This window comes from Petaurus breviceps, unplaced genomic scaffold (genome assembly GCF_028583685.1).
Source record: "Petaurus breviceps papuanus isolate PSGF00001 unplaced genomic scaffold, PetGlider_PUasm1.0 90881, whole genome shotgun sequence".
NCBI classification, from domain to species: Eukaryota; Metazoa; Chordata; class Mammalia; order Diprotodontia; family Petauridae; genus Petaurus; species Petaurus breviceps.
Window position 1 is genome coordinate 20,083,336 of NW_027187369.1, and position 13,814 is coordinate 20,097,149.

The 13,814-nt window shown below is 36.5% G+C and overlaps 1 long non-coding RNA gene across 1 annotated transcript in view; it reads right to left on the reverse strand.

Moving 5' to 3' along the window:
• Window positions 1–574: 574 nt before the first annotated feature.
• Window positions 575–13,814, reverse strand: part of LOC138150550 (uncharacterized) — a 29,821-nt gene continuing 16,581 nt past the window's right edge. The window contains exon 2 of the long non-coding RNA XR_011165588.1: window positions 575–2,378. This is a non-coding gene — a long non-coding RNA (uncharacterized lncRNA). The remainder of the gene's footprint in view (window positions 2,379–13,814) is intronic.

Here is a 13,814-nt window from a genome sequence, read left to right on the forward strand (position 1 = left end):
AAGTGTAAACGTGGTCCAGGCGTGATTGTCAAGTAATCCGTTTATTGATACCATGAGCAACGGTTTTATAGAGAAGTTAAACAAAGAAGGTAATTATAGGTCACTTGATTTTCTTAATACTCTTTGTTCAGTAAAGTAATGATGTCAACTTGGAGATAACCAGGTATAGTTATCTCCAAGTATAGTATCTAAAAATGTATAGAAATGTATAAAAGGCAGCAAATATCTTCTGGCAATAATCCCAGAACAGGGTACTTCCCTGGATCACAGGGTATCAGAAAGGCTCTGATAACAGCCTCTTCTCAAGGGAAAAAACCAAGACCAGTTACTTTGCACTGGCCATGGTGAAAACCCAGAGCAAACCTATCTAGGAGCAGCCTGATTCCTGGATCAGATGTTTTGGCTCCCTTCATCTCCCCCTTTTTTATTAAATAAATTAAGGGCATGTCCCTCAGTGCCTAAAACCTTGATATCACAGGACATCATTTGTAATAATACATAACAGTTATATACCGAAAAGTACTACAGCAATTAATGTAGGAAGCAAGTGTATACCAAGAACCAGTATGATCTGAAATAGAGAAATTTTCTTAAATGTATCAATAATTGTCTTTGCTACTTCTTCTGTGTCAATCCCAGGGATCTCACTATGTTCAATATCCTAGATAATCTGGTATAAACCTTTATTTCCAATGGTGATATTGGAATCAAGCCTTGCTCCCATCAAGCAGGCTCTAATCCTGTCCCAGGTAATGATGGTCTGGGAGGAGTAATATAATCTGAGGGTGACACAGAGAGATGTACGTCTGCCACTTGTAGAGATAACCGAGTCTTAATGGTCTCTACCTCATCTCCTATATCTAGTATAGACTGTTCTAATTATTAAATTTTAGTCCGGGTATGATAAAAAATTATGCTAGTTCTACAGCAAACTGAACAGTATGAATTGTGGATTGTAAATATATAGACGAAAAATGTAACAATGGCAACTAAAATACTAAAGTTGTGTGTCAAATAATAGTAGCCCTATGAAATGCTTTTTTATGTTTTAAAGCCTCACTCATCAAACTAAGCTATACCCTTCTGCAGATTGGTACTAAGCATAAGATACAATTAGTGGGAAAAGTCAGCAAAAAACGGTAATAACATACTGATGACCGTAGAAATACATGGTGTGAGATTACAATTTTTACAAGTAACATTCCAGTATAAATCCTTATCCTAAAAAGTTATGTTCATACATTTGAGTTAATAATGATTTCAAAGATACAAAGAAATAATACAATAATCAATACAGGTAAGATATGTAAAAACATAGACATCAAATTAAAAGGAGATAACTTTAGCGATGCTGATAATATTGTGTTGGCAATGTTCCTGGATAAATTCCAGAGCAATGACTATTCTGGGCATTTTTTTATATAATTTGTAATATTTGAATCATGCCAAGCACTAAGAAGTTGGGCATATATTTTGTCCCAAAAGACAATAGAATCAGAGGTAATATATGGTAAAGGAGTTACACAACTATATGTAAATACATAATCACATCTAAGTAACAGTTGAGTTTTAAAGCTTTAACTCATAACCTAACATACAATACTAATGGTTCTAATACATTGATCTTATACAAAAACTCCTTATCTAATATCATGTAGTGTCTTAAAGGCTACAGAAACATTTTATGAAAGTTCATTAACATATTGTGGAGTTTTTTGGATTTTTCTAAGTAGAGAAATTGTAGACCCAGTGATTGACATTATCAATAATAGTAGGGCAGTGAGTCTAGGAACAAGAAATCTGACAAGAATAAAAAGTCTGGCAATGACAAGACCTTATCGCCCCTTTTTAAAAGATCAGAAATTTTATGTAGTGTATATGCCCTGACGTAGATGCCAAACATGAGTTAAAATTAGTTGGAAAAAAGCAAAAAATATACATTAAGTAAAAGCACAATTAATACAAGTAATATTCCATACATAGGGATAAGTGTATCCATAATTACATGGGTTTCAAGCTAACGTTCTTTGCCAATTTATTCACAAATTGAACACAGTTTATCGTTCACTCAGTAAGGAAATAGAAGACATGGTTGCTGATATTAAGAGGGAGGCTATGGCAATTAGTCCCGTGATTAAAAGTCCAGAAGTCACTTTTTTCTAAAGAGTGTGGTTCCACTAATACGTTGTGTAAGGGTAAGTTAAGCAGGTAATAGTCCATTGGAGGGTAGTATTATCTTGTGAAAATGTGAGACACTAAGTCACTTCTTCTTGGGTTGTCTTTGTGCAAGGGGTCTCCCGATCCTTTTTTTCTGAATTCTCTGCATATGCCAGGTGGGTCGTGGAACACCCTTGGACATTCCATTCTCACAGCAGCATCTGATAAAAAGAAAATAAACAAGAGCCTTGTCCCCCCCATAGTTAAGGGTCAGATCCTACCCAGTTCTTGTTTGGGGATTTCTCCACAGGGAGTATGTACCTTTTCAAATTGTTTTCATGCTGGTGTATACTCATTTTTAGTGATGCTTAAAAAATTTTAGGGTGTATAAGGCAGTAGCTAACTGCCTTTGTGGCATATTGGTCCAAATCCCTCCTTTTTATTTTTTGTAAATAGGTTTTACTTATATAAAAGCTGGGGGTAGGAGACAGAATGCCAAGTTTGAGTAATAGCTATGCCAGTTTGCCTAGAATGAAAAGGAGTAACATGAAGTATGGCAACGTAAGGTTGGACTAGAACGGATAAAGTTTTAAAGGCTAGACTTAAGAACTTTATTTCATCTGTCAAATATAACTTAACCAATGGGATTATAAGGGTTATGCCTGTAATTAATTTTATTTAAAAAATGATCACAAAAAGATTGAAATAAATTGTTAGTGGCAGGAACATTATCAGCATTCAATTGTGTCAGAATGCCCATTGAAGCAAAAAACTGTAACATATATTTGAGCACATTTTTTACTGCGTCCCCTGTCTGAAGGGAAGCAAAAGTAAAAGAAGAAAATTATCTATTATAATATGCACATATGATAATATACGAAAGGGAGGATAATGAGTTACATCCATCCCATGTGGGTCAACGACAAGTAGTGGAGAAGTGATAAAGGCAACACAGGTAGAGGGCAGTTTTTAAGGATCTGTGTAGCTTGTTCCTAGTAACATGGAATTATTTACATAGAGTATATGCATTTTGATAAAATAAGAGTAAGATAATGTAGTACTAAGAATATTTGGGGAAAAAAGTTGGAAAAACTTGACTTTTGATTAATAGTTGCATTATTTAGATAAAGAGGCCTAGGAAATGAAGAATTAATTGTAGTATAGGTAGTGGCCTCTATCTTATTAGAACTTGTAACTTCTGAGAAAGATTAAAAAAGATCTGTATTCTGAGTGTGTTTAACAGAATCAAATATGTTGGCATATGTTCAGAGAATATTTGCTATCTGACTCAATATTAAAAGGAAAAGAAAAAATCATTTCACAGTAATATCATAGCTAAAAGCTTTGTATTAAAAGCAGGAGTAAGTGAGTAATAATAATTTTATGATTAGAATCAATGTAGTAAGCTATATTTCTAATGTTAAGATTTATAAATGATCATCAAACTTTTGTGAGAGAAAAGAAAAAAAAATTGGTTAAAATTTTATAACCTCATAGCTCTGTGTATACTTTAGAGCAAAACAGACTTTTCAAATCGAGATTATTAAGACTAAGTTGGTATAAAAATTTTCTTAAGTAACATAAATTCCCAAAGTATGATAAAAAAGTGAATTCTGAGATAATTGTGGAATTCTTTAGCAAAGTGTTTTAGTCAAAAAGGGTATAGCAAAATGTCTTTAAGTAACATAAATGCCCAAAGTATTGTTAACATACCGGTACTAATTTTCTAGTTGATTGCAGAATTCTTTAGATATTAAAAATGTTTTAGTCAAAAAAAGGCATAGTAAATGAATCTGATCACAGTACTTTAAAAGCTATTGATATTAGAATCTTCTTAAGGTGAGCCTTAAGTAGTTAAAAAAATTTATTTCACTAAATCATAGCTCATAGACAATTACAATTAAATTTTGTATTCCCATGGAGCTGTAATAAAACAGTAAAGATTTGCTAGGTTTCTCCTACATAAAGAATTTCATTTAACATTTTTCTTTCTCTAATTTAACTTGTCCTGGTGTAAAAGCCAAATTATTGGAAATCTTTTTTAATATTTTGTAATTTTCTTAGCAATTTACAATTAAAACAAGTTCCTTTCTCAGGCCGAATGACCTTGCCTCTACAGATGGTTTTCATGGGCTTTTAGCAGTTTTACAACATAAGTAAGATTGATATGGATTCTAAGCAGGAGAGACTGGGGGGGGGGTGTGTTAATGCTTATTCCCCTGAGTTTCTAACTCTCACACATGGAGAAGGAATGTTCTGAATGGGCAGAATTAATCCAAAACAAAGTTTTCACCCAGTCTCCTCCTTTCTACATACATTAATCAATTCAACAATTTTAAGTTTTTAGCATAAAAACAATAAAATAACTCAATAATCTTACAAGTTTCAAATAATTGATAATCAGATTGTTTTAGTTGAAACCTCCTCTCTAACTTCAGGTAGAGGTGTAAATAAATAACTGATTTTCTATGTGGCATATATAAATATTATAAGATGTAAGTGACATAACTGTTTTTAAACAAGTTCTTTATCTTTTAGTTCCAACAAAATTCAGATTAAAAATTTGCTTATCTAACACGATTTCTGGCTTACAATGATCCCCACATGACATTATGACATCAATTTTATTTCCAAATCATCACTTGCAAAAATTAATAATAAAAATTGGGCTTATCGAGTGCAGAGGTTTTTCTCCTCTCCTCACGGCTGCAAAGCCTGATAGTCGATATAGGGGTTTGAATTGAGAAGTCTATCTGCTTGCTTAAAGGTGTGGGCTTCAGGATGCCTCAGGACTGTTGCTAGTGGGGTCCTTGATAACTTTAGTATGTTTCCTCCCTCTTGCCAGATTGGGGAGGGTAACTTAAATTCCCTATTAATCTTCAGCACTCTCTTTTAGCCTAATCTGGGACAAGATGCTTTAATGAACTTTTGTAAAATGTTTCTTGCTGACAAAACTTTTACTCCAGTCAACTGTATTTATGTGTCCACTCCTTAAACAATTCTTTGAAAGTGAGAGCTTTGACCTTTCCAGCAAAGAGGGAGTCAGAAATGCTGAAATGCTGGAGTCCTTCCTCCATAAATCTCTCACTCCTCTGTCTCCAGGGTTCAGGTCCCTGTTCAGGTGCCAATCATAGAGATAACTTGAGTGGTTTCTTAAGCCAGTTCTAAACTGATACACTAGCCCGAGAAAGTGTGAAGTGTAAACATGGTCCAGGCATCATTGTCAAGCAATCTGTTTATTGATACCATGAGCAAGGTTTTTATAGAGAAGTTAAACAAAGAAGGTAATTATAGGTCACTTGATTTTCTTAATACTCTTTGTTCAGTAAAGTAATGATGTCAACTATTTAGGCCTTGGATATAACCAGGTCCCAAGTATAGTATCTAAAAATGTATAGAAACGTATAAAAGGCACCAAACATCTTCTGGCAATAATCCCAGAACAGGGTACTTCCCTGGATCACAGGGTATCAGAAAGGTTCTGATAACAGCCTCTTCTCAAGGGAAAAAACCAAGACCAGTTACTTTGCACTGGCCATGGTGAAAACCCGGAGCAAACCTATCTAGGACCAGCCTGATTCCTGGATCAGATGTTTTAGCTCCCTTCATAGGCCAACCTATGTGCCTACTCCTCCATCTATACAAAATCTTTATACAACACCTGTACATGAATTGAGGGCATCCCAGATATGGATATTAGTGGGGAACAAGTACATTTTTGCAAATGATATTCAAGGATAAGCCACATTTTTTTACCCTCTCACAAGTGATGTAAATATGTAATGAATGTAAGATCCTACTGTGCTTTATTGTTTGTTGATGATTAAACAGCATGGAACTCAGTAGGACAAAACACCACTTTATAAGCTCTTTTTCCACAAGATGTCTCCCATCTATATATCCAGATCCTTCAAGATTCTTTGGAAAATGTAACAACTGAAATAACCCTGTTCTATGACCTTCTGACAATAAACATTAAGTGAGACCTAAAAGAGGCCCAAAGTGTTCCCACTGTGATGGAAGAGATCCAGCACAGCATTCAAGTCAAGGAAGGCGATCCCTGTGCTTAAAGATTCCCTTTTGGTGCTCTAATTTGTGTTCATTGCATCAAGCCCCAGGACATTGCAGGGCCTCCTGGAAGAAACCTGCAGTCATTCAAAGGAGTTTACCCTGCCCATCTACATAGGAAAGCCCACATACATAAATAATCTTATTGCTCAGATTTCAACATGTATGTAAATGGATACTTGGTAGAGCTTGGCCAAAAGTGTGTAGACCTGTGAAAGACAAGAGAGATGAATAATGACCTGCACCCCAATTTGTAAAGGAGAAGAGCAGGTTGGATTGCTTTCAGGAAATCATAAAGCACTTTTATTGACCCCAAGCCTCCCAAAACACCAAAGTTCCATCTTTTCAATACAAACAGTTATTAGTATTGCTATATGGTAGCAAGATCTGTAATATTATCGCCTCCAAAGAACTAAAGATGAGCACCAGATGAATAATAATAAAAAGATACTCACTGACTGTGGCCAGGCTGTGGCATCTAATAAAAATGAAGTAGATAACATTTACATAGCACTTATTCTCTGCCAGGCACTGTGCTAAGGACTTTACAATTATTATCTCATTTGATCCTCACAACAACCCTGGGAGGGAGGTGCTATTGTTATCCCCAGTTTACAGATGAGGAAACTGAGGCAGACAGGAGATGAAATTATTTGCCTAGGGTCACACAACTGGTGTCTGATGCAGGATTTGAACTCAGGTCTTTCTGACTCTAGGCCCTTTACTCTATCGACTATACCAGCTAGCTGCAGACCATAAAGAAGGATATGAGAGAAAGGTGGTATCAAAGCAGGATAAGGAAATGGACTGATCACATGGTGGGAGTGAGGGATGACAGATGGAAAGCCAGATCACTCCCCTGGTACATTTACAATTTCAGGAGAAATCGAGGAAGGCCACCAGCCCATTGGGTTGGGTCAACTTCAGGTACTGAACTTGGGGGAGGACAAGAATCACAGAGGAGGCATAGCCATGGATTGGTTGCAGGCTTCATCACTGGAGAGAATTGCTAAATGGAGATCACAGGGGAAAATCATGTATACAGATAGAGTGCCCATCTGCAGGTGGGCCAGGTGCTGCATATAAGCTATAGACTGTAGAAGAACAAAAGGATGTAATAAGGGAATCTTCAGTGGTATTAAAAAAAAAGGTAGGAAAAAGCTTCAGTAGCAGACTCAGCAACTGCCGTCTTACTCTCTATTAAGACTCATCTTCTTACTTTATTATCCATTACTAATGCAGCCTTTTATTTGTGCTATACTTTTACTTTAACAACACTCAGAGTTAGGCATATTACTGTTAGACATTCATTCTCTTCATTTTGGAGCCTGGTAATAAAATTTGAATCATGAAGCCAACTGGTAAATACCAGTAATTTTAGGTAATTTAACACTAGGAAATTGAACACAAAACCCTCATTGTTATTGTACATCAAGATAGGAAAGGTAGAATACAATTATAGAAAATAAAAGGTTAGTTTTAACTATAAACTTTATAGCTTTGCCCTTGAAGTGATTTTATACATGGAAAGTTTTATATGGACTTGCCAAAAATGCCTCTGCATTATTGCTGGACATCTGAATTATTAATCCACAATACAAAGAAACTCGCATTAGTACTACAGCAAAGCATTGCCAGTTTCTGTAACAATGAAATGGCCAGTCTGAATTTATGAATACTCTGAGCAGTAACAATATTTTAAAGAAATGCAGTCTCATTGCTAGACCAGGGGGATATATGATCTATCAACCAAGGGGTAACAAACCAAACCAAAGAAAAATAAAATGAACTAATTAAAGGTCTAGACAAACCTGCTTCGTTTTCTGCATAGATAAGAACCATTTCAAATTAGTACATGAACTGTTTTCATGTACTAATTAATAATGATAATTAGTACATGTACTGTTTTCATGGACCCTGCTACATACATATAGGAAGAACTATAATGGCTTGAAAAAATTCTTTAGGATCATAGGCTTTGAACTAGAGGGAAATTAAAAGACTAACCCCTTTATTTTATGCTAGAGGAAGCTGAGACCCAGGGAGGTTGTGACTTTATTTTCTAAGTAGGTTATTAAACATTTCTTTACAAACTTTACATTTTTGAAGTAACTGGCTTCCTCCTAACCCCCCAAAAGATGAATTTCAGTCCAACTTGTGTCCAAAGATCAGAAATCTAAATGACTGGAGTCCAAATTAAGGAGATATCAAACTATAAAATATCAAATAATAAGACTTTAAAACAAAATCTCCACCCTCTAAATGTGCGATGCTACTAAATGTTTAAAAAACAGAATCATTTTTTTTTCTTTTTAACTTGGAACAGATTGAGGAAAAAAAGTATTTGAAAACACTGTGTTAAAGTTATAGTGTCATAGAATGTTAGAGCTGGGAAGGGACCATAAAAGATCATGGAGAAGTATTAATTGATCATGGGTACATATTCAGTAACATACCAAACTACCAAAGGATTATTTTATAGAGTTAGAAAAAAATAACGAAATTCATGCAGAGAAACAAAAGGCTAAGAATCTCCCAGAAATAATGACAAAAGTGAGAAATAAAGGGTCTAATAGCACCAAATCTCAAACTATGCTGCAAAGCAATAATCATCCAAAAATTTGGTAATGTTTAAAAACATAGTGAGGTCAGTCAGTGGAAAAGATTCAGTATGGAAAATATAGAATAAAATGAACCTGGTAGCCAAGTGTTCATTCAACTCAGAGTTCAGATCTTGGGATACAGGTTTATTCTTCAACAAAAATTGATTTGAAAACTGGAAAGCAGTCTGGCAGAAATGAGGTAGTAAGCACTTTTGAATTATTCCCCAAAGTCATTAAATGAACATTATCTTTTGACCCAGCTATGCTACTATAAGATCCACACTCCAAAGAGATTGAAGAAATAAGGAAAGGATCCATATGTACAAATTTTATAGCAATTCTTTTTTTGTATCAGCAAGGAACTGTTGGATGCTAAGAGGGCATTTATCTATTGAAAAATAGGTAAAAGAAGTATGATGTATGAGTATAAAAGAACATCGGTGCTCTGTAAGACATGATGAGAGGGGTGGTTTCAGAAAAACCTGGGAAGACCTGTGTGAACAGAGGAAGAGTAAAGTGAGCAGAACCAGGAAAATAATTTATACAATGACATTTAAAAAAAAAAAACCAACACACCTTTGAAAGACTTTTTAAAGAAAGCTCCCAAACCCCAGGTTAAGAATTCCTATAAGGTGATACTGAAGGTCCCTTTTCTCTCTAAAGATGTATGAGTCTAAGCATTAATATTATCGTGTTGTGTTCTGCGCTCTACAATACAGCTAAGATGATATACTTGTTGTCCTTTTGCACTACCTTCCATCTCCATCTCCATGCCCTTATAAAGAGTGTCTCTCATGCCTGGAATGCACTCCCTTCTCATCTCTGCCTGTTGAAGAGCTCAGTTCAAGCTCTCAACCAAACATAATGGTAAGTACTCATAAGTTTCCAGATTCTGTTCTAATCATTCTGTGATTGTTGTCATTTAGTATTGCTTTTACGCGTGTGAACAAACTCCTTGTTCCATGTGATGTATGCTATATCCTGGGTAGTTCCTTGACCCTTGTGAGCAGAGTGAGGGGGTGGGGGGAAATCCTAGATTAGAGACAAAAGTGGACTTACTCTTGGGAATCTAAGGTGCAAGTGCAATGAAACACTGGGGAGCCTAAATCCCCTATAGAAAAAAACATGCAACCCCAGAAAAATGAACCCAGGGTAAACATCAAGGGGCAGGTAACAGACCAGCATTGGTGCAAGTTATGAACCCCTTGGTTGCCTCTCCAGCCTCGAAGTTAGAAGTATAAAAATAGCTCATTAGACCCCTTTATTTTGTATTTAATTTAGATCCCATTACCATGGATGACAAGATTTAGATGTAGTCAAAAGTTTCTGTACTAATTAAATGCCCTAAAAAAATCTTGGAGAATAAAATGGACAGTATTAATGGACCAGCAAAATATCAATATCCCTCTTACACTGTCTTAGATAATTATTTGTTCATATGAATCATATGTATTTGGTTTGGTATTAAATTATAAAAGATGGAAATATCTTTCCCAAAACTGTATTGTTTAATTTTAGGTTAATTTCCCTTTGCAACTCTGAGAGGTTAGAGTCCTATTCTGCCTTGAATGTGTACACATAATACTGATTAGCAATTAAAATGAGTTACAAATGTGTCAAAAAGGGATCATAACAGCTGAAATCCAGGTCAGGTTACTTGAAATGGATATGCATCTTTGTCTTCCAAATGTTAATTAGGTGTTCTGCTTTATCTTCCAAAGTTTCCAGCTGAAATTTTCTTGAAGTTGACACTTGTAGGTCAAAAAAATGACTTGAAAGCTTCGTCCGCCTCCACACTTGCTGGCCTACTCCAAAGAGTTGCCATTGTCTTATTAAAAATTCTGAAATGGACAAGACAGAGTGGAAAATTGTTATGGATTCTGACCTACGTCTCTCTGGTCTCTTAAAAAAAACACCTTGGTGACTTCGTAAACCATTGAATAAAAATAAGCCATTTTGAATTCCATTAAACATGACCTTTTATCTTTCACATACAAATACTAAAGGTGATCTTTTAAAACCTAATCCTAGGGTAGGTAGTAATTTCTCTCCCAGTCTAAGAAGAATTTATCTAGAATACAGGTTAGCATCCCAAACACATAGAAACAGCAAGGAGGTTGTGGTGAAAAGATTTTCAAAGAGAAGGTTATTAACTGTGTGGGGGAACAATGGAGCATGTTTCCCTGACATTTGGCACTACTGTTCAGAGGTAGAGGGTGTGCTGCATTAAACACTGTTGTTGAATGTGAATGGAAACAACACACTTCAAGAGCTTTTAACATACTTCTAACTAGTATGGGAAAGAGGCAATGACAATCATTCATTCAGACAGTAAGCATATATTAAGTGTCTGCTATGCACAGAGCCCTGTGCTGATCACTGAAGATTTTTTTCCCCCTGAGACAAAGACATCTCTGTGACTTCATCAGGTTTGGGAGGTTTCCAGTATGGAAATGCCCTCCACAGATGTAGCATAGCTGTTTATCTGTTTATAAGTCTTAGAGTCAGAACTCACTTGCTCAGGGTCATGCGGATAGAATGTATCTGAAGCAAGGCTTGAACCCAGTTCTTCATTCCAAAAAAGCCATCTAGCCGCTGTTCCATGGTGTCCCTCTAAGCACTAGGGGCACAAAGGCAAAACCCCCAAAAGTCTTTGCCTTCAAAGAGCTTATGTTCTACTGGATTCATTGAAAATAATTAATAACTACATCTGCGTCTTTGGGATCAATTTAGGTGGCATTTAAAGCCCTTTCCGATGTGCCAAGAGTCTACCTTCACAAGCTTCTTCCAACCCATGCATTCCAGGTCCCACAACAACCGACCCACTTGCAATCCCTCACTTGTGACATTCTATATCTCACTCCCATGCCTCTCCTCTTTCCCTGAAATGCACTCCTTCCTCACTGCTGCCTTCTGGGATCTCTAGCTTCCTTCAAAGCTCATCTTAAGCCCCATCTCTACATGAAGACTCTCCTGATCCCCCCTCCCCACTCCAGATGTTAGTCCCCCTCAAATTGCTCTGTATTTACCATATTTTCACTGCATATGTATTTTCTATGTACTTCGATGTGTATATGTTTCCCCAGACAGAATATAAGCTTTTTGAGGACAAGGCCTGTTGCATTTGGGTGTTTGCATCCCCAGCATCAAGCATAGTGCCTCACTTAATAAATGCTTCATTGATTGATTGCTCTCCTTTTCAGGACTAAAGCATTAGCATTTTGGTAAATTAAACAAACTCTTTTTTCCGGGCTTCCCTAAATTACCTACCTGGAAGCAGAAGAAATAAAGTGCCTAGATCCTCAGGCTTCCAAGTGCTTTTAGTCAACATCTGCACCCAAAATAAGCACTGACATTTTGCAAGTAGAAAATTCTTAAAGATGACTAATTACTTTGGTATTTAGATGAAAGATAACAATTGAACATGAGTACTAGCAGCTTTTTCAATTCCCAGATTTTAATTGTGGATTGCTCCCCCCCACCCCCATCCCCTTGTATTTTGAGATGCACAGTCTTTCTACACTGAATTATCCTTGTTACACTAATGTATAATTTTTCAAAAAAAATTTCCTGAGATGTGGCTGAAACATTAACATTTAAAATAGATTGGGGGTCTGGATTACTTATCCAAATACCAATGATGTAGTTCCACAGTATTCTTGGTCCCTTTTTTGACCAGCTTTCTGATCCAAAGGCATTTTTCTTCCATTCCCTAAAAGACAGGTGTTCAAATAATAACAGTCCTCCTGCATGCATAACAAAACCACAACAGGTCATACTAAAAGACCTAAAAGTTACCAATGTCCATAGAAGTGACAAGTGGCTGACAGAAGCATTTATTACTCAGTCTAGAGTTTGCCGATAATACCAATGACCTCTCCAGACAAAGTAGTTTGCTTTTACTGGTGACCAAAATAAAGGATAAGATATTTTAGTAACCCATATCTCATAGTAACCTAAGCTTGGCCAACACTTCTATGGACCAATAGCTATAACAAAGGCATGGGATTATAAACTATTAAGTGATTATCCTTTATGAGAGAAGAATAAATTGAAGCCTGATGATCAGTTTGCTCCCTGTTCTTGCTATATAAATTTTAGCTGGTGTCTGTTCTTTAGCAATAGTGTAATTGTGAGATTGGGGAATTTTAGAGTTTGGAGGGATCTCAATGACCATCTAGTCCAGGAGTGGGAAACCTACAGCTTCAAGACCACACATAGCTCTCTAGGTCCCTAGGACCTCAGTCCTTTGACTGAGTCCACATTTTACAGAACAGATCCTTTTATTAAGGGGATTTGTTCTGTGGCGTTTGGATTCAGTCAAAGGGCCGCACTTGAGGACCTAGAAGGCCACAGGTGGCCTCGAGGCCACAGGTTCTCCACCCTTGATCTAGTCCAACCCCTTCATTTTACAGATGGGGAAGAACAATCACCCTTGTAGGGATTCATTTTTTCCTAAGGAGACAAAAGCTGAACAGGAATAATTTCATACTGTTAGATTATGATGAGTAGGTTCAATGCAGAAAGTATCATCATGGCTGTACCAGTGATCTCTGGATAAAGATTTGAAACATCAGCCTACTGGGTCTAAGTAAAGTATAAGTATTTTCATTTACTTTCATTTACTTGGAAACAATAACAGCAGGTGATATAGATATAAATGTAGCCAAAAATGAACTAATTTTGCCTTGCTCCAAAAGATTGATACTGTTCAACAAATTGCCTTCTTTATGGCTGGGTTCACCTAGTGATGGGGACAAGTGCAATCTGATGATGAACTCCTAAGTGGATTCCTCAGTAATTCTCCAGGGAAAGCTGATATGCCACCCTCATTCTTGAAGTGATCTGAGGAACTGTTTGGATCCTGAAAGGGGGAGCTGTTCCTTTGATCTCATCCACTCTTGCCACTATCTAGACTCTTTGGAAAGGGGTGTAGCAGGTGTCATGGGGGCATCTCCCATGGCCCAACCCCCTGGAGGAGCTAAG